At 43.6% G+C, this 22,861-nt stretch overlaps 1 long non-coding RNA gene across 1 annotated transcript in view; it reads right to left on the reverse strand.

Annotated features, from left to right (window-relative positions):
• LOC121624404 overlaps positions 1-11,779 on the reverse strand; it is a 49,853-nt gene extending 38,074 nt beyond the window's left edge. The window contains exon 1 of the long non-coding RNA XR_006007869.1: positions 11,489-11,779. This is a non-coding gene — a long non-coding RNA (uncharacterized LOC121624404). The remainder of the gene's footprint in view (positions 1-11,488) is intronic.
• Positions 11,780-22,861: the final 11,082 nt, after the last annotated feature.

The following is a 22,861-nucleotide window of genomic DNA, read 5'->3' on the forward strand; positions in this document are numbered from 1 at the left end:
CTCTCCCTGTCTCCCTGTCTCCCTGTCTCTCTGTCTCTCTGTCTCTCTGACACAGCAGCAGGGTCAGCGCTGCCTGCTCTGGCACAGAAGAGGACTACAGATGTGAAAGTAGGGAGAGCTCTCTGGGGACCAGCTGGAGCCTGTCCAACCTGGACAAGGGTCAGGGACACAACTGAGAGAACACAAGCAGCATTGGGAGCCTGTTCTCAGAGGCCGGCCAGCTCGACACCCTCGTCAGTCACCCCGGGCCCCCGTCCAGCCGCTTCTACGAAGGCTCCATAGACCAGTCTGATGACCGATAGCTGTTTGCTGCAGGAAGTAGTTCCAGTGATACAGGACAGGGGACAGCGTCGTCTGGGCGCTGCACACACACTCACTGGAGACAGTCGGACAGAGCTGTAGGGACAGGGGGGGCGGCTGGCTGAAAAGGACTGTGAGTCCCTCTGTGTATGATCCTAATGCAGCACGTGTTCTTCACAGGGACCTGCTCTGTAAAGGTTTGAGTGCCTGCGTGTGTTCACCAACATGAATGTGTGTGATTATGGGATGTGTGTCTGCTGGTGTGGATGCCTGTTTGTACATGCATGCGCATCAATTGCACGAGCGGCTGTGCAAGTGTCCAGTGCTGACGGCCGAAGCTGCTGCAGGGCGGCGGCGCACACTAATCACAGAACGATTGCTTCACGCTTTGCCTATCGAGTTTCCTGCTAACCGGGCCAGCTATGTCGAAGGAAACAAGAGCCCGTCCTCTACACGAACACACGGAGACGCTGCAGAGACACGGCGCTCACACAAACAGTTCTACACAAACATGCGCGTAGCAAGCATGGACAAACAGCACAGCTTTCACACATGCCAACACATACGTGTGTGTAAAAGAAGAGGTGCTACTTTCAATATCAGCGAGGAACTGAATGAACTGAGACCAGGGTCTGCAGCATGCCACACTCTGCTGATTGGCTGCAGCTGAAACATCTCAGGTGAGGAATGTGCACGCCTGCCAGATCAGTAAGTCTCTGAATGCTTTTAAAAAGACAAACACACACACACACACACCTGCAGGGCGCTTGGCATTAAGTTGGCATTCTGGGCCTCCCAGTTCGTAGCTGTCCGTCTCTTTACTTGGCGAGCAACATGAGCAGGTAGAGGTAAAACACATTCCTGGGCTCAGGTAAAACGGCGGGCAAATCCCCGGATTAATGATGCATTCAAACTGAGCAGAATCCAGTTTGTGTGTCGGGAGCTGAGTGATCTTATGGTGTTCTGTTAATGATCGTTTACAGAACCCACATTGTTCACTAGCACTTCAAGTTTTTAAAGGCTTCATTTCAGGGTGTTAAGAACAGAGCGCCTTCTGGATGACAATTCAATTAGGAGCAGACTTCCAGCTCCTTCTCTTTGATCAGCTGCAGATTCACGCTATCACCAAACGTGCAGATTCGGTTTGTAATGCAACAACACAAGTATTCAACAAGATTGGATGGTGTGATTTATTGAGATTTTTTATTGCTTTTCTGACGCTACTCGATGGGAAACTACAAATGTGCACACGGCACAAATGGGAGATTTAAATTAAACATCTGTCACATGTGAAACTGTCCTGTTAAAGCCCTGGACATGACTGCAGCACTGTGACGTCAGCCGCTGTCACTTCATCCCACAAAGCACAGGAAATATATAAAAACAACAGATTTAACCATAAGGCAGCACAAACAGTGGCTCTTTCAATCAATTAACCCCCGAACACTCAGTTTATCAGCCCTTTCAGCAGCTTTTAGGTTGGAAAAATCATCTTATCACACACTGACAGTGTCATGTAATCAGGGCTGCGACCAGTGATTCATTTCATTAGCGATTAATCTGCTGTCTATCTTCTGGATTCAATGATTTGCCTATAAAATGTCAGAATAATCCTAAAAACTGCTCATTATAATTTAAAACAGTCCAAGCTGACATGCTGTGCTTGTTTTATTCATTACATTATCTAAACACGGAGATATTCAGTGTACTGACCAACACGCTAAAGAAAGCATCAATCCCTCACATTTGGGTCTGAGCTGCGTGAATGTGCAGTAACAGGTGTCAAAGGTTAAATCCTTACAGAGAGTCAGCTGCAGCAAATGAAGCCTGAAACGTTGGATTAAAACAGAGATTCTGCAGGTAAATTGTGCTTCTGCACGGCTGCTGCAGACGGTGTTAAAGCTGCATCTCACAAATTCTGTCCACAAAGCCACAAAACAGAGACACGGTCAATATGAATATTCCCTTTTTTATATCTTGACACATATTTATATAGCAGGAAAACTGTCATGGGCTCAAATAACAAATGTGTAAGAGTGTGAATGTGCTGGAACGTCAGATAATGATCCAGAGAGGAGAGCTTCGGCATTGTAGCACCAAACAAACTGTCCACAGGTTTGTACCCACCTGCAGCTGTTATGACTGACAGACCATCTCCACCATCATCACTGATCAATTATTGGATTCAGTCATTATTCACACAGTGAGCGCAGACCTACAGGAAGGGCCGACAAATGACTCAGCAGGGGTCCGCTGACTTAACTTTCTCCAAAAGCATGCACTCAAAATAATCAGAGGAAGGAATAAAGCTCCTGGTGTACAAATGACTGGGGGGGGGGGGGGGGTCACCGTCAGTCACACTTCAAAGAAGCCCAACTAAACTCTGAAGCGATCTTTGACCTCACAGACAGTCAGAACAGAAACCAAAGTGTACTTGTTCAGCCTGGGGAGTCTCTCACAGACACATGCTCTCCTCCTGTCCCCGTCTGTGAAAGACAGACATGTGACCAGAATCTAGGACATCCACCGTCTGAGGACGCAGCTGGCTGCATGAACTGGAGAGCTGTGTGCAGTTACCTGTCCTAACTGAGCAAATGACAACCTGAACCAGGAAAGCACAAAACTTTAATGACTAATCATAAACAACACTACAGACATGTCTTATTAGGACATCCTGGTTAGGGGTTAGGGTAGTTAAAGTAAGTTCTGTTACTTTAGATCAGTGATTCACTTGTTCCCCAAGGCGTACCTCTGCAGTTATCAGGGGGTACGAGGACAGACTGTGTAGGAGCTCAACTCATTTCAACAGATTTTACTAACTGATTAAAGAATATTCACATGCTGAGCAACTCGAATAAAGCTTTAGAGTGTCTATAATATACAGTCTATGGTAAAAACAGTTAGCAAGTAGCAGAGAATATGAAACTGGGATGGATAAACAGCTGAAATCGTTAGCTTTACCTACAAACAGTTTAAACAGTTAGCTAAAGCTATAAACATCTGAAACAGTTAGCTAAAGCTATAAACATCTCAAACAGTTAGCTAAAACTATTGGATTAACAGTTGAAATTGTTAGCTTTACCTATGAACAGTTTAAACAGTTAGATAAAGCTATAAACATCTGAAACACTTAGCTCAAATATTGGATTAACAGTTGAAATAGTTAACTTTAAGTATTAACAGTTGAAACAGTTAGCTAAAGCTAATGGCTTAAGAGCTGAAACTGTTAGCTAAAACTATAAACTGTTGAAACAGTTAGCTAAAACTATAAACAGTTAAAATAGTTAGCTAAAACCAACTGATAAATGAAATAATTAGCTAAAAGAAATGGATCATTGGCTGAAATAGCTAAAAGAAATTAATAACCGACTGAAATAGCCTAAAGTAGCGCCTGGATGAACTATTTAAACACCTTAAAGTTATGAATAAATGACTGAAACAGCTGAAAGTTAATTATTAGCTTTAATCAATGGATAAATGGTTGAAATAGCAAAAAGTAACTGAAACATTCATCCAGATTATCCCACTAACAAAAGAGCAAATATAACCTCAACACTGAACAATAACATGATGAAATATTGTACATCTAAACCGATATACACAGTATTAATAGTTAAAACGGCCCATCTGAAACCACATTTGGAGCATGGTGGGTGGTGTTGATGCTGGGGTACCTGGGTTCATCTAACAGGGCTGTGGGGGGGTACGTCTGACAAGGATAGGTGTATAACAGCTCCATTCATTCCCACACTTGTAATTCCACAGTGACTGGAGTGGAAACCTACATGTTTCTATTGTGAGGCCAGCTGTGACTCCAGGTCTTTGGTCTTGTAATACTGCAGATATTCTGTGGCAAACACGCTGAAGGTGTCAGGTATATGTGGTGGCCTTTTCCCCAATCCCAATAAAAAAACAATGATGAAGAGGCGGAGCCACTGCTCCCTGTTTTGTAATCATGACAGATTACAAAACAGGGAGCAATAAAAGTCCAGCCTTTCTTCTGCACAGCCAACCATTTCTCCAGCTCCTAATTCAAGCTCACTGGAGAGGAACTCCAGCAGTGAAGACTCTGGAAAAGATGATGAAGATCATCTCGTACCCCTTTGTACCAAAAACTTCTATCCTGGTGAAGCTTTATTTGCAACAGCATCGAGGAAAGAGTATGAAAGCGACTGTGATGGGATAATAAAAAGGGTCAAACTGTTCTGTACTCATGGCTTTTTTCCTACAGTAATGAAATGCTGACCTATATACAGCACAGCCCATGCTGAAGAGCAGAATAACCATAGTGGGACTTGGGTCGCAGCCAGAATTCTAATTGTGGGTTTTATGAGCATCTCTTTGCACAGAGTTATTCATTACCTCAGCAGATAATATGTTGAAGTGTGGAAAATTTCCAAGTGGAAGCGGCATAACAGATCTTTTTCTTTTGCCTCCTGTCACGTGCACTTCAACACCACATCTTCATCATTAAACTCGACTTAGCCTCTAAGGACTTGTAGTTTGTTTGTTTTTTTTCAATTAATTGAAAAATGAATCTACATATAATCAATGATTAAATTGTAACTGTACTGTGTATACTGTATATACAGTTTACCACAAATAATCCAACAGTGTACCTGCCAGAGCAAAACTGCTAGCAATTTAGAGTAAATGTTCAATTATCTTTACTATTTTTATTTCCAATTCCTGTCTCTAATGCCAACATACTGAGTCATATTGACACCCATGGATTCCTCTGGAGAGCTCTGATTATAAACTGATTGTCTTCTGCCCCGGGGGCACAGATACTGAAATTGTTATTGCCAGTTTAATCTCAAATCCACATGAAGGGAATGCCTCTGCGCACCACAACGGCTCAGTGTTTATGACACAGTAGAAACGAGTAGCCACTTTATTGTCTCGGGAACTGGTTGTTTAATGTGTAGTGACTTAATTTCTGTCCCGCTGCAGAAACTGAGGCAGCTCTCACAGAGCGAAAACAGTTCAGCGCCAGCGAATGTGGGATGGACTCCTCCTCGTAAAGTGCTCCGCTTCACCCTGGCAAAAATAAACCTCGCGGGCCTCGGTGCCAAGTATTCCCATCGATGAAAAGCCAGTTGTGAGCGGCCCCCGGTCGTACCCGGGCAGAGCCGAGCCGGCTGCTGTTAATAAGTGAGAAGTGCGGCTGAGTGAAACAGCTCGCTGCTCTCTCTGGCCAATAAAGGCCGTTTTACAAATGATTCTTTTCCCTGGTGAAGACGCAGAGAGCAGCAGAGAGCAGCAGCGCTTCAATGGTGCAGAGGAATAAGACAGAGAGGGGGGGGGGGCTGTGTGAACCGTGTGCATGAAACCCCCGCTCAGCAGAAGCAACTGAAAAAAACAACCGAAACCAAACTCAGAGGCTGAAGGGAGGCGCCACGAAAGCACAACACGAGAGAAAGACACAAACTCAGAGCGTGTTGGCCGCCGGCCCACGTCACGTGTGTTTGTGTGTTTGTGTGCTGGGGGGATGGGCTGCTACAGAACCTTGATCACAGCAGGACCCCCAGTGGTCTGAGTGCAGAACGCACCGATAATCTCCCATCTCGTTCACCGGGACGGCGTGCTTATCAGCAGCGGGGCCTCGGCGGCCTCTCGCTGCAACACGAACCCACACTGGAAGGTTCGCCTCATTCTTCACGATAATGAGGTTTGACTCGCAGTGAGGACACACTCATTACGCTGCATGCCAGATATAACAGCAGGAAACAGCGAGGAATTTCCTTTAAGAGACAGAGGACAGAGTGTGTGTGTGTGTGTGAGTGTGAGTGTGAGTGAGTGTGAGTGTGTGTGTGTGTGTGTGAGTGTGAGTGTGTGTGTGTATAGAGAGAGATCAGCTGACTAGGCCTACAAATATAATAAGTGTATGTCAACAGATTTCATGTGATTACTGAGGATGTCACTGCTTTGAGTTAAAGCTACAACAGCGTGCTGATCATTGGACAGATTTTACTGATCAACATCAACACACCAAACGCCGGCTGGTTGCTTCTTCTCCAGTGTTAATCTCTGTTCACGTCGCCGTGCAGGGGGTAGATGAAGATCACCCTGGGCTCTGGGAACTCATAACGGCCATTTTTCACTGTATTCAGAGATCATTAAAACCACAAACGAGGCACATTTTCTGTGATCAGTTTGACTGCTGACCTGTAGCCACATGCCACTCTTATACAATATAATGACAAATCAATTACAGCCAGCGGCCTGGCTGTCCAGCCGTAGTGCCCCTCCCACCACACGGCCCCTTTCACCTGGCTGCTGTGTCTGAAAAGAAGGTTGTGGATTTGCTCGTTTGAAACCAAACTTTCCCTTCGCGGTGTCTCCGTCATCACGCTGGACAACGTCCGTAAAGATGAACAGCTAACCAGCTAGCCAACAATAAACGCTTGCTGATTAGCACAAGCAGCTAAACGCTGCGGCGGGAGGATCAATAGTTTCAAAGTCTGCTTAACGTTCACTAACTCTGAACATACAGAGATCCTCAGTTTGTGAGCTCTGATTGGCCACTCGTCTGCATACAGCGTTAAAATCTGAAAGGAACTCGCTCATTTCTTTTGTTTGTCTTATACTTGGTATTGATTACTGGTGGCGGCTGATCGGCCCTTTGTGTGATTTTAAACTGCCTTCATGAACACGACGTCCGGATGAAACATGAAAGCTCAGAGGCCTCGTTGCCTTTTTAAAGCTTCTCTTTAACAGCTATTGACTCGGATCGAGCTGATATTTCTCGGTATAATCGACCCCCTCGTCCTCGTCCTCGTCCTCGTCCTGCCGTGTCTCTGCAGTTGCTCTAGTGACGAGAGGCTTGAGAAGTTTCTTCTGAGTGTTGAATGTGTAAAGCACTGTTAGAAGTCACTTTAGTGACTGCTCTGTTTATCTCAGACTCTAATGCTAATAGTTGCATGTGTGTTGAAAGTGGTTCAGATAAATCTTGATCATCCTTCATAGACTTCATTTTATCCTCAAATATAACAAAAACAACATAATGAGTCGAGCGTGTTTTTAAAAAGTCAGAAATCAAACGTTCAGGTTACAGTTTTATTAAACTCAGTGCTGATTCTCCTAGTTGTTGACTGTGCACCGTCTTCATATGTAATCATCATATCTTGTTACTGCACCATTGGTTCTGGCCCGGTGGTCTACCAATGACTTCACTCCCGTCCTTTAATAGCCTGACTGATACTGATACTGGACTTCAGAGGCCGATACTAACATCGACATAAAGATATATCGACCAGAAGTAGTTTATTCTAACATAAACACATAAAATCAGCCATCCTGACTGAGGTTACTGGATTGGATTTCTGAAAGTATTCTAACCAAGAGACATGAAAAGTAGGTCATCTTCCTCTCAGGTGAGCGAGCCACACAGGTGACACTGTTTCTACGTTACATTAGAGTTGTTTCTGTAATTTCTTTTAGTTGTTAATCAGAGGTGGATTTTTTGTGGCATTATATTTTATATTTTTATGGCAATTTTTCTTACAGTTGTTTGCAGCAATATTTTTTTTAATATATATATATTTACATTTTTTTTCTGACATGGCCCTTTGTATAAAATGTACATATATAGTGGGCTTTTATTTTGTATTTCTTTATATCTGTTGTTATTTTTTTGTCATTATCTGCTGCTTGTAACAACTGAATTTCCCGAGCTGGGGATCAATAAAGTCTATCTTATCTTATCTTATCTTGTGAGACGTAGAGGCTCTGAGGCAGTGATCAGCAGGTCACCCTCATTTCATTCGTGCTTGGTCTCTTTTAATAAGCTTGCATGATGACGTATAGGCGTATACAGACCAACACGCCTAATGTTTGTCATGTGAGCAGTCGTTTCGTGCATAAAGAGGCCGATTCATTCGCTGAAATGGAAATAAATAGAATAGATAGATTAGATATTTCTGAACAACTGCTCTTTGATAAAAAACAAAATGGCTTTGTTTAAAACAAGCATCTAAATATATTAAGTTGGTGAGCACAAGCTTAACAAAATCTACTATCCCAGTTCCAGCAGACACCCGCCACGATCCAGTGACATTTACTGGTCTGCTGCATCCGCACTGCCTGAACAGATCTATGAACCAACCTACAGGTCCATAGCATACGGGTGGTATAATCTAATTAGTGAACAGAGATCAACACAGACAACGTGGCAAAGCGCCTTGAGGACGGGCTCCTATAGGATGAGCCAGAGTCATCTGAGGTCACAATAACAGGCTACCCCTCTATTATAGTCTGGAGGGTGCATTCATGGAGAAAAGAGCAGCATCAAGTCACATGTGATGCTAAACTCTGCTAATCAGCTACAAATATGTCCCCTACGCTGACCTGCGGTCGTGACGCCCTCAGAGGTCCAATAAGAATGTCTGAAAAATCCAAGTCAGGGTCACAGAGTCTCGAGGTATTCGGCCCGACGTACGGGAAAACAGCGTAGCTGCTGCCTGAGGAGGGGCTATGTCGAGGACATTCCTGATACCGAGGCGCATCACTCGCACAACTTTCATTTCAGCTAACAAACACAACAAACATCTCATCGACTGCACCGCCATCATCCTGCATTAAGTGACAAAAAGGGAGGAAATGGGAGGCAAACCCTAGGATCACCCACTCACCGCGCTCGGTTCAGGAATAGCTCCTGACATATTGGCCTACCCAGCATGCCCTCTTCCTCTCTAGACAGCTCTGACATCATCATACAGCAGATACAGACCAGGACATCAGCTGCACAGCCGAGGTTATATAAGTGAACGCTCCATGTTTCTAAGCATTGAGCACTGCTGCCCCGCCACGGGGAAGAGGAGGGGATGGGAGTAGACGAGGAGAGCGAGGGGGGGGGGCAAGGGGAAGGAAAAAGAGCGAAGAGGCCGGGAAGAAAGACAGACAGAAACAGGGTCACAAAAAGAGAGGCCCGCTGGGGGGCTCGCTGGCTGCTGGGAGGGACTGAAGAAAGTCACCTCTGGCCCCCTAAAGGAGCCCCAGCCAACAGGAAGAGAGGAAGAAGAGAGGATATAGACCAGGTCACATGGGGCTACACCCATCCAGCCTCTGAGTTCTCTCATGTACAGCAGTGTTACATCACTGGGTGGGGGCAGACCCAGAACGTCCCGCGTGCTTCATGAAAACGATTCAGAGTAAAGACGAAGCAGAGATGAAGTGACGGTGTGAGAAAACATCCGTTTAAAGTTTCTATGAGTCCGTCTGTGACTGCACAGGGTTCAGCCTTTTCAGATCCCGTTTCTATGACAACACTCCACTCCGAAAGTCGCACCCTCAGAGAAAGTCTTCATACTTGAAGGGGGGATTTGTCCAGGGCTAATAATCAACGCAGGGAGAGAGCGCTGCCATTTAAACTGATGGCTAATGATTAATGAACAGCGGGCATCAGGGGCCACATTAATCTGCTCTCTTTTAGCCCCTTTCTGTATGAACTCCTAAGACTCTGCGGTGGTTCAGCACCACATACATTTACATAGTGTTTGCAGTTTTCCAGACACCTTTGAACTTGAGCACTTCGGAGCAGTAAATAAGCCTATAACCTTGTTTTTTAAAAAAAGCTCCTTACTGTTCTCCAGACTTAACAAAGAACATACCTGCTCTTCATTTCTAGACAGCTGCTGCATTGAAAGAGGCAGGACAGAAGACGTAAAGATGTTTGTGCCTCATTTACTGTCCTCATACTGTAAAATAAGACTGCAACCTTTTACAGGTGTGCAAATGCACCTAAAGTGTAAAAATCTGGACATTTAAGAGTCAGAATTGCTGGAAATGTTCAGCGGTTACCTTGTTGATACGTACACTCAGCCTTGCAAAATAAGCTTCAGTGTGCCGGAGGAAACGCTTCTGTTGCCAGCTTGATGGATTCAACTAGGAGAGCACACAGCTTTTAGGCTGTCACTCTCTATCAGCGCAGTGTAAGACACTACTGTGAAAACCAATGTGACTGAGAATGGAGGCTCTGAAAAGGCTCTGAGCAGAGTGGCTACGTTGAGTGATTTAATTATTACAGTGCTGTAAAGTGGTGATGAAGGCCTTCATACACAAACAGCTGCAAACGCACAAAACAAACTGTCACCGTTATATTAACGATCTGCTCTGATCAATCGTCTCACTGGAGGCTTCCGCACGGTCTGAGCGAACAGCTCAGTGTCAGTGCTGCCTGTCAGCGGTCAGCTCGGGCTATAGGCCACCGGGCTGCATCATTAAAGTGTCTCTTGGCAACATTAAGCATTTTAGTTCCTGTAAAATCAGGGCTTTCATGTCGAGGCGACTTCCTGGGCAATGCTGCCTTTATGATAAAGAACACTATTGTACTGAGCTGAACTGGGCATGTTTATCTAAAACACACCAGTTTTTGTACTGAGCCACAGCATCTGCGGTAATTTAATACCGACCCTGACAGTTTTAATGAAATGCACATTGTGCCTTGCTAGAACAGTCTGTTCTGATCCAAGCAATTTCTGATACATATCAACTGACGGATCAGACAGTTAACATCCCAGTCCAAGTCTGCAATATAATCACAAAGCCTAAATCTGAATGCCTGTGAGCATCACGTGGACCACTACATACCATGAGAAAGTGCACTGCAGAAATGCATGCTTATATAAGTGTGAATGACCAGTCTTCACACACTGAGTTTGGTTTGAAAGATGTTTGACAGCCCAAATTAAACCCACAAGCGTCTGCAAGCTGACTCCGGTTTGTCTTTCCTGCAGAACATTCGTGAAATAAAAAGTGATTTCTGCACCTCAAGGAGAAGAGCCACATCAGGGTCAAGTGTCTGGAGTGAGAGGCTCCCTACAGGACTCTCATGGTGTACAGAGAGCTCTATCGATCAGTCTATCTGCCTCTGTTTGTGTGCAAGTGTGCACGCGTGACTGGACCGTGCGCGCGCCAGAGTGCAGCAGGCATAAATCCAAGTTCGGGCCTGCGTGCGGCGCACAGAGCAGGCATGGCACACTGAACCCGCACCGCCTGCACCTCCATCCACTTCACAAGCTCCGCCACCCAAACGGGAAACGGCTGGAGAGCGACGGGGTTCGAGGCTGCCTGCTGGAACCGATCCGATCTGTCAAACCAGCACAGGCTACTGAAGCTAGCACCGCCAAACAACCGCACGCACTCCGCGCTGCGCTACCGTCGGCCAAAGCCTGATAACGACACTCACCGTCGGCTACCCCCGCGCGGCCCGGACACCACTTCGGGCTGGAAACCGGGGCATCGGGCGGAAATGAAGCGGGAGAAAGTCAGCGGTGTCCTCTGGTGTCTGCACAAGTGTCGCGGCGGCGCTGAGCGGCTCCGCGTCCCGTCAGTCCGAGCCCGGTCCTCCGCTAAGCTGCCGCGCGTCGTCCCGACTACAGATCTCCGTCCCCGCTCGGCTCCCGACCTCCTTCCTACACAGCTTTTGGGTGGAAATGTGTCGTTTGTTTCCTCTTTTGCTGTCTTCCAGAAGCGTTTGGACGGGCTGCAACGACAGGAGGGAAAGAAGCAAAAAGAAATACTACACGACTCGCTCCTCCCTCCGCGTCTGTACAGTAGAGCGAAGCGACCCCCGATCCGAAGGATCTACCGCTCTCTACAGGACCACCGCTGCAAAGCACAGCTGTGCAGACACATGTGAGCTGCGGAGCGGCCTGCTTTCCGTATTTATTCACTTCATCCATGCGGTGAAGCCCCCTCCTCCCCCCTCCTCCCTTCTCCCTCCTTCCTCCTCCTCCTCCTCGCTGTGGGGTGAGACTAGTCCACCCATCAGGTAGATACTGAACTACAGATCTGGTGAAGGGACACGACTGGACGTTAGAAATAAATACAACTGATAAAAATAGATGGACATAATATAATAAACGATGTATAATAATAATCAATGAATGATAATATTGACTAGTGCTGACACAAGAAGCCAATAATAATAATAATGATAATGATAATAATAATAATAATAATAATAATGATAATAAACTTTACTTCTATAGCACCTTTCACAAGAATTAGAGTTCAAAGTGCTTCACAACAAAGAAATTACATGTGAAGAATAAAACCCCCTTTATAATAATGATAATAAAAATAAGACAAAAATAAAAATAAATTAGTCAATTGACAGGAAATTACAATAATAATTTTGATTTATCATCTCAGTCATTGTGAAGGAAAAATTCTAAACATTTCCACCTCCAGCGTCTCATTCGTATGGATCTCTTTTTGTTTATCAGTGTAAATTTATTTTAAATTATTATTATTGATAATATAATGATCCCAAGCATCACAACTGTCTGACTGAAGACAAAGAAAAGCATCAGATAGAGTGAGAGGATGGGACCAGCCAGTGGTTTCCATTTCCTGGAAAAATGACATAAATCAATCGATTTATTCATATTTTAACATTGATTAGTGCTGAAATAATAATAATAATAGCCAATTCATTGATTAGTCAATCATCAGTACATTAATCATCCATTTTTAACTGATTAATCATTTATCATCATCCTCATTTATCAAGCAATGACACTAAACAACTGAACAGAAGAAGCAATCTGAAGTGTTTATTATTTTCAATATCAATTCATCTGTCGATTGTTTTTAATCAGTTAATCCTTTAGAGACTGAAATGGCCGCGGTGATGGCTTCAGGTTGTTTGTCTCCATTTCAGATGCTAAACATGAGAGATTTGGAGGGAGTCATCACATTTGAGAAGCTAGAACCAGTAAATATTCGATAAATGCCTTAAACTGTTAATCAGTTACCAAAACTGTCGACAGTTTAGTGACGTCAAGCCATCGTTACAGCAGCTTTAAAGACAATCTGGACAGTTTGTGGGCAGTGTGACCTCATGATAAAATTCCTCTATATTTGGTAATAGAACTTAATTTGGTGACACTTAGCATAAAGCATTGATCTTGAGTCCAACCTGTAAGTCATGCAGTGCAGAGCGGGGGTAGTGATCACAGATGTGGACCAGAGCTCACTCTGATCGTTCTGAATGAGCTCATTTTTAATAATCCAGGGTTTGCTGTACATCATTCCACTTTTCTAATGGCTCCCAACAAATCCATGGACGTACAGCCAGCCAGACGGACAGAAGCGGATAATATTCCTCCTCCTCATCATCATCATATCTGCATTCCATTTAAACTTGAGAGATAACAGTCTCCATTTATTTGGATCAAAATAACAGCTGGAAACAGCAGGACCTTCTTTTCCACTATTTACCATTATTGCACCAAATAGGCCGCAAGCTGACAACGTCAGGATCCTGATACACCCCATGAATCCCTCAGCACATGGAAGAGTTGGACTGTTTTATTCTCACACTGTCAGATGTGTCTTAGAGTGAAGTCCAGTTTATTGCAGGTAGAGCTGATGAAATAATGTCCAGAGGATGAGCCGGCTTCAGCTCTGATTCTATAGATTTCTCCTTCCTCTCCTCAGCCTCAGAGGAAACCCTGTGCTGAGCAGCTGATGAATGTATGCTGACTGAAGCCTGCAAACAGAATTTTCTGTCACTAATCTAACAGACAAATATGCAGGAAGTCACCATCTGTGAAAGACACAGTCTTCTAGCACTGAATGGCCAGAAGTGTGACATTTACATTTGATGGCGTTCAGTAGCAGAGCAGTGGAGGAGGTGGTGGAGAATAAAGATTCAGTGTCAGTGTAGATGTGTGCTTGTAGTAGAACTGGACGAGTGTAGAATATCTGTTATTTTCTGTGAATTCATTCTGTATTAACTGTTCTTTCATCATCACTGGAAATGAGAGAGTGCCTTCAATGATTCTTCATGATTTAAATAAAGGCTGAGTGAATGATTGCACGCTGCTGTCATTCATTTTTACTCTCAGAAAACCGAGCAGCCCGAATCTGTTGCGTCCGCTGACAGTCGAATCGAAACAAAGCACGTGTTCACTACTTTCACATGCTAATGAGTTAACGCTGCATTTCAACGTGTTCCAGTGGCCATTGCATGTGTGCATGATTTACAGTGTCGCATCTAGTCTGGAGTGCAAATGTCGTCCGTTTCAGTTGCTGTGACGACCAGTTACTGATGGACACACAAAACCAGACTCCCCACAGCTTGTCAGACTGCAAGAACACACGACAGATCCTCAGTCAGATTCAGAGACTACATGTCCCCGCATGCAGGTGCAACTCAGACGACGGTACAGTGTTATTTTGGCGTTTGAGGACGACTCCAGGTCACGATCAATAATTATGCTTTTGAATGTTCACTGCTACGCTTTAATTATTCCTACAATATCTGCAAGAAACTGCAGCATGCTCCAGGTGCTAACACTATGAGGTTAGGTAACGATCACGCTCAGGCTTAAAGAATAGCTTTGTAATGCTTTGAAGTCTATTGTAATAAAATCCTCACATGCCACATGTTCTGTCCATACCCGCCTTGAAGCAGTCCCTTCTGAGCGTGACTCCCGAATCCAAAACCAAAAATGCATTCTTGAGCCAAATCAAATGGGTATATTCCAAAGATAGTCTTCTTGGTACAAAGTTCCTTCTTCGTGTTACCACAGACAGCGTGTTCTCGCTGAGCTACGGCAGAGGTCACATCTTTATACGCAGGCGTCGCAAAGGGACATAAAAATATGCATGACTGTCAAGACAAAGATACCCTCTTGGTTTGGCTAACTCGTCTTTAACGGTGCAGTCACACAGCTACGACAAGCAGAAGAGTCTACAGCCAATGACTGAGGCTCTATGAATCTGTACTACGGCACAGCAATGCTTTCAGCTAAATGCTAACCTTAGCATGCTAGCATGTTACTGACGATGTTAACGTGTGTGCAGTTTATTATGGTCACCAGCTTAATTTACCATGTTATCATGCTAATATTTGCCAGTCGGTGCTATAAAGCAGCTCTGGGGCTGATGGGAATGTGATTAGGTTCACAGGTATTTGGTGACACTGAAGAAAATTCAACCAGTTGATGATACCTATCTTTTGCTTTTATTCTTTTATTTAACCTACATTTAAGTAGGCATGACGTCTCATTGAGGTTAATAATCTTTTTCAAGCACAATCAGAGGGCTGCAGACATGAAACTAACATGTAGAAGGAAAGATCAGGAGATCTCTGAACTTATTACAGTTCATTCTGTGAGGAACATGAACGTTTTTAACCAAATTTCATGGCAACCCATCCAATAACTGTCATAACATTTCATTCTACGCCAGAAATGTCCGAAGTCATCAGGAAACATTATCTGTGAACTGTGAATTTCCTGACAATCCATCCAAAGGCTGCTGTGGCAGTTCAGTCTGGACCAAAGAGGTGAATGGACTGACTGGCGCTGCCATCTCTGAAGCCATCTTTTAAAGTTGGTACAGTCAGGAGAACGTGGTGAGGACGAGATCGTCTTCATGGTTACATATTAAGAAACAAGCTGACGCTGCACGCCGGGCTCCAGTGGTCCATCAGTCATATTAATCATATGCCCATCCACCACCCCCACCTTAGTTTTGGCTGTGTTTTGTTAATGTCACTCTTATTCCCTCACTGGCGCTGAGCGTTGGCACTTGATGCAAGTCGTAAACTGCAGAATCGTCCGAGTGAGTGTTGTTCCTTGAGAGGTGGGCTGTAAAGGAGCTGGAGGACGTTTCCATGGAAAGGACATCTGGCCTCAAGAATAGGTGGACGTGAACGAGTGCAGCGATGGACAGATGGATGACGGCCCCTCCCACCACAGACTGTAGGAAAATATGGACACAGCATCTGAGGCCTGATGTGGGTTCATCATTTATCAGCATTAGTGTCGCCTTAAAATTCTGGTTTGGTCAAAGGAGAATATTAAAATACTGGATTGTAGTTATTGGTTTTTATTTTCTATTGGCAGCCTGAAAGTTTAGATGTTATATTTTGTGCAAAACAGAGTAATGATAATAATAAAATAATAATAATATCTTGTAATTTGTTACAAAGACTATGAGGATTTCTTCCCTCCTGTGATTTTAATTAGCTTCGTCTCATTATAGGTTAATTGTATTTGATGTTTGAATGTTCTGGTAGTGTACCGTGTGTATATACTTCATGAGTTTTCCTCTTGGAATGAATGTGCTATATAATTAAACTGTGCTCTGTTGCTTTGGTTGTAAATCATTGTCTGTAAGAACGTTCACAGACAATAAAATCAGGCCATTCGTGAGCACATTAAGCTTTAAACCTTTAATATTCTACCACCATTCTCGTCTGTGTCCACTTCTAGTTCACAGAATGTCCTACGAGCAGCTCTGGCAGCTCATTGCAGAGTAAACTTGGCATTGGCTAAAGCTTTAACCCTAAATTACCTTTTCTCATTGTATTTCAAGGGTTGCACTTGTTGTTATGGATGTTGTCAGAGATTTGCCTCCATTTGGTCGCAGGATTTAAAACTGGATTAAAACAGTGAAGCTCAATGTGTGTGTGTGTGTGTGTGTGTGTGTGATGAACTGGATTATATTATATTTCCTTTAACACTGATCCTACAGCAGCACCGCTGTGTTAGCTCACACTGTCAGAATTCATCCAGGCGTTGTCTCTTTCACACTTATCCACCGCAGAGTTTAGATCATAGTCAGATTATTATTTCTAGGTTACACTTTTTAATTAGTTCATGAGAACTCTTCGATGCACACAAGTGAGAATGTAAAGACGGACCGAAACACGCCGATGCTGTCTTTATTCACCATCACAGCACTGATCAGTCTTATGAGTAAAGGTACAAATAAAATCAGACATCATTTAAGAGTAAATTCAAAACAGTTTGCTTAAGAGCAATTGACTGTGTCATTATCACAGACTAAATAAGTCATGCTGACTTTACTCTGCATGTTTTTAATAATTCTAGTCCTCAGAATTAACTGTCCAGACAACATTGTTGGTCTGCGCCTTCCAGAACTGAACACTGCTGGAAAATGAACCTGTGCTCAGACGAGGCTTTGGTTAAAGCTCAGGCACAGAGAACGCCTGCTTAGGTTTGGGGACAGATCAGGGGTTATGGTTCTGTGACCTCGTGGTCACCGTGTCATGACTCTGTTGTTCAGGTCGGAGGACCCTGGTGGTCACAGACAGGAACTGTGAGTTTAAGGTTAATGAACCAGCGTTTGGAAGAGGGAAATGAACAGCGGCCTCTTCTGTCGACCCATCCGTCGACACGATAACCTCATCGACTTCCCCCGTGTTGCCGTCATAATTACTACAGCCCCCCGAGGGTTTGTCACTTCAATGTGAACGTGTCATTCTGGGACACAAGAACTGAGTCTGCCGTTCTTCCTGAGAGGACGGGCTCCGTTTATCTGTCTGGAAAAGGTAAACAGGATTTTTTTGTAGCCCGCCTGCTAACGGTGCTGCTCTCAGTATGGAAAAATAATGTAAATATGACAGGAAATACATGACATCTGTTCAAAGGCTGGATTAAAAACACACCTCATTTCCACACATGGGTTAGTATTCTTGCTTTTAGTTTTAGAAAGGGCAACAATAAATCAATCAAAATCAATCAATGAACTGGAGTGGTTTGTGTTTTAATGGCAGGCTGCACCTGTGACATTTCCTCCCCATGAAGACCGGACTACAGACGAGGAGCCTAAGCCTCTCTGAATATGAATGTAGAACCCTGAATCTCTGAATGAGCTTTATGAGTGCAGGTTGAGATGTAACACTCTCACCATACCTCCTTCGTCCAGATGCAAACAAATGAGAGTTAATCTAACAAATGGCCGTGGAAGCCCGACAGCGGAGAGGCTCTGCTCTGAATAATGGATCGCTCCACCTGCAGCTCGTCCTCTGCCTCAATGGCACTGGTACCCAATCGAGCCCGTGATGAAGCTCTCTGCTGACCGAGGTTAACGTGTTGTTGTCTGTGTTAAACCGACACCACCGTGTTAAAGGTTGAGTGGTGATTCAACATGAATCCACTGCAGAACTGACTGATTAGGGAAACAGTTTTGTCTCGGTAAAGAAATAATTAATTAATTCTAATTGAGATACGGTCAATATAGATGAGGTTCACACATCGTTCTCTTTAGTTCACCTATTTGCTTCATTTTGTGTCATTTCAAGACAGCAACATTTCAGAAAAGCACTAAAGGAAAACTACCCTGAGGACCAGTGAAGTTATTCTACCTCAGCAGCAGAACTGATTTTCTTCTATGAAAGATAAGAATAAAAGACTGTAAGTTATTAAGAGGAGGGGTGTAATGAGATTTCATGAAATCAAACTTTTATACTTTTTATGACCTTTTCAGCACTTATCATTCACTGTATTTGCCGTGTGTAGCTTTCATCCTTGATGGCGGGGTCAGCAGTCCCACACTGTTACTGTTTACTCTCCTACAGCCGTGTGTCTGTATCATATCGTATATCAGTCGCTGCTGAAGCTTACAACTGCTGCTGCTTCACGTGACCGAACGCTGAGTGGCAGTGAAGCAGGCACATGTATTTGTCACGGAGGTCAACGTCTGTGTGTGTGTGTGTGTGTGTGTGTGTGCGTCTAAAAAACAAGAAAATAGGAGTTTTCTGCAAGAGGAGCTGTTAGATGAGGAGTTCATCTCTAACTCCTCAGCAGGGGATTTAACTTTACTGTTGGCTGCTGTTGTGTGGAGAACGACTCAAAGCGTGAGTCACATGACCGACCTCTTAATCGAAACAGCACGAGTTGATTTGGCTGCGCTGCAACAGACCCACCTGTCGCTCTCCTGTTGTATTTCTGACAAAGCAGCTGCTCATTTACTGTTTGCTGTCTTATCACCAGCTACCACAGGCCTCACCAAACCAGCCAGCACAGACATCTTCATGATTACCAGTTTGATTTTCTGACAGGGAGAAGAGAGATCAGATGAACACAGTGTTCAGAGGTCTCACCAGGAGCACTCGCTATTTCATTTTACTCACAGAACCAGACCAGTTTTCTCCATTCTTTAACAAGGTAATAACGCAGGAGGAGGTAATAACCCTGACAGACAACAGGCCCGCCACGTGCTGGTTCATGGGGGAATTGTTCTGTTTGTTCTCTCTGTACATTAAAGAATATGGTCATGAGTCATGAGACAACTTGTGTTGCGATAATAAGACAGATCACGAAACTGAAAGGCCCTTTATTCTTCACTTATCTCGGAGGATGTCAACCCAAACGTAGATTTTCCTAAAATGCAATAATTAACACAATTTTAACAGAAAAAGTACTATTATTAGTATGTTGTGTCAGTTTCTCTCCTGCTGTGCAACCTAACATTATGTTTAAGTCGGTGCTTTTTTAATATAAACATGTGAAATCATGACACTTTCCAAAACGTCCATATTCATATATTCATATCTCTAACATCTTTATGGCTGCAGTCTCAGCCATCCCGTGTGCACCATGTAGCTCTGAAACAAATCTCTGTAGATCATTCAGGTGTACAGTATTACTGTTTGTTTTCACCAGACCCTAAAGATTTTCATCTCACTGATAAGATCAGCTATTACTTCTGTGCCCTTCCTTTATCATTATTGCTGTATTTTGGTGGCTGGAGGGGGGAAATCTGAACATTCGCTCTCCTCACTTTGCTGCAGTAAACAACAGACTGAGACCTTCTAGGGAAAAGTTTGCTGAGACCAGTAGGGGTCAAACGATTTAACCCTGACTAACTCTAGACTCACCTACGGGCTCCAGGCAGTCTTTCCTCACATCGTATGATAAACCAAAAAATCACATGCAAAAATGCCCTATCAAGAGAAACCACTGGAGATATGAGCTTTCTTTGGCCTGAAACAAGCAAATATGTGAAGTGGTAAAGTGATATTCACTTGATTAGATACTGATTAGTACTGAAGTCCAGATCCACCTACCAGAAGTTGTACAAGATTTAAGTTCTAATAATGTCACTTTCATTTCAATAAATGTCTATTGAGGATCTCGCTGAAGGAGGTTCTACAATGACTGAGCCCACGGACCAAACCACTGCAACATTTCTATACTGTGTATTACAAACTAGTGTCTGCTAAGGCAAAGCGAACGTTTCCAACTGCTGCAGCTTCACATTAAAGCATTTAAGTATGAAAAGCTGCAGGCGACAGGCTGCACACCTCCAACTCCTCTGCGAAGAGAACGAATGGCGCCGCTCACAGACTCGTGCAGTCGCTCACAGAATGATGGAAAAAGGACATTTAGTGCCTGACTTCTGTATTAATGCAACAATAATTTGTTTGGCTGCACCATAAACAAACAGTTGTTCTCATGTTGTAGCTATTTTTGACAAACCTGCACCATTAAACCACACTTGCTATTACCACCAGTAACCACAGGTGTCGCCAAAATCAACCATGACTGAAATCATCACAGCTAGAAAATAATATTAGCGCTACTTTTGCTTCTTGGTATCAAAACTTCACACAGACAGCACCTGTATAGATCCTTACTGAACCAGGTTTTGACTCTAGAAGCTTCAACGTGGGAGAAGAGTGTGTAGTACTGAGTCATCACGTCAACTGACCACTGGTGTTGAGGCTCTAACCATAACAGTGTCGATCAGTGGCTCATCACTTTGGTCCAACTTCACAATGTTAACCACCTGTTAGACATGGTTTCTGGCAGGAAGGCTTTGCACGTCGCACACTGATGCACAAAGGTGACCAGATGCTGAGGAGAGCAACAAAGCCGCATCGGCATTCGACGACCTCAGATAGAAACGTCTGAGCCTGGAGCCAGGATGTGTAATCCTTCCTCGTCATAGAGTACAATACAAGTTATTCTGTCATTGTGTCTATTAATTAATCTGAAACAATACGTTTGCATTGTTTTGAAGGGATGTAAACCTTGAAATCAGATATTTTGCTGCAAGATAAAGTTAAGAATGTAGGCAGAAGATTAAAACTTGAAATATTTTCCTCTTGAAACGTCAGATCACACTGGAGGTTCTGCAACTGGTATAACTTCTGTATATACAAAACAGCATGGATATAGGATTAAATTAAGACAAAGCAAGTGAAACTGACTCAAGTCACACTAGGTTTAATTCTAAATATCAGATCTCACTCCTTTCCTTAATTTTCCCAACCATGTTACCACAGGCCAACGGTTTTCTATCATTTAAACTACCTAATTCTATACTAACTGCCAAAATGACAACATTCAGCTCGCGTGAAAATTAACACTGACTTGTAAATACGTAAGGGACAATGTATAGTGAGCGGAACCCCTCAATATATCAATATACCCCTGTCGGGGTTTATTTCTCCTTAGGAACCTGCTCACTATACATTATCCTGCTTAGAACTTGGCTTACTACTACAGCGTTCAATAATGTGACATAAAATAGTTATTAAAACATATTTTACTGATGTAAAATGAGTCTCCTCAAACAAGTACGTTGCCTAGCAACCGCCTCTCACCGTGCGCAGGCCGGCCCATATTTTGCCACCCAAATCAGCGCTTTGTTATTGAGCTTGGTACATTAAGGGATTGCCCCTTTAGTCTCTGACTGTTAGGAGTTCCTGAGCAGCCGCTCGTCTATCGAGAAATAAACACTGCTGAATTTTGACGACTGACCAATCAGAATTGAGTATTCAAGAGTGCCGTGTTCTAATAAAAAATATGTCACCGCAATAAGCAACAATTTCTGTTACACTGCATTTACACATTGTCCAACAACCTTTGCAGCTCAAACATCTCATAATGTTCCCAAAAACACTCTGCTTGTTATTACAATGAGAGCATCAAGCTTCACTCAGACTACTATGAGGAAATGATGGAATATCACACAGTCAGTGCAGCTTCTAATACTGCCAAACGTCTTCTGTATCTAATGCATAGAAATAGAAAAAGTGTATGTGGTGGCAAATGTATTGTGTAGAAGAAAAGATGGATCTCTTAAAGCCATTTAGCAATTTACACTAAAAATAGAATGAAAATAAGAGTTGAAAACAAAGTCAAATCTGTCAAATCAATCTGTCATACGTTAGTAGGGAGACGAGCCTGTTGGAAGCATGTCATTTACTGCATCATGAGAGAAACAGCTGAGCTTATTTTCACGCTGTTCAAAGATGCTGCAGAGCTTCAGTGGGAGCAGGGCTGAGGGATCAGTGGCAGGAACAGCACAGCCGGGGGTCAGAAGGATAAGAAGTGCAAGCACACACAGTCCACGCATAAAGTGAGACAGTGTTCACCTCACACACACTTCAGACCAGCCAAAAGCCACGAGGGGGAAAGAAGACGGCGATGAAAAACAGACAACGTGTAAAAACTTTCAGACACATTTCTAAACGTCACTTTGATTTTGTGTGATGTTTTATTGATTATTGTTTTATTGGAGGCTTCATGTCTCTGCGTTAATGATCGTTTCTGTTTATCTCATTGTGAAACACTGTTTTCCGATTGGTCGCATTGATAAATAATTCATGATCTTCCTTAAGCTTAATAACGGTCATGTTATCGCTGCTGACAGGATTAATGATTGTGTGTCTGTATCTTCAGCAACAGGCTGCTGCATCCATGTGTGTAACACAGAACACGACCACAGGTATCTCATACATGCTGTAACCTGTGTAATATTACATTCATATATGCATATGTATTTT

This window comes from Chelmon rostratus, chromosome 21, assembly GCF_017976325.1.
Source record: "Chelmon rostratus isolate fCheRos1 chromosome 21, fCheRos1.pri, whole genome shotgun sequence".
Taxonomy (NCBI): domain Eukaryota; kingdom Metazoa; phylum Chordata; class Actinopteri; order Chaetodontiformes; family Chaetodontidae; genus Chelmon; species Chelmon rostratus.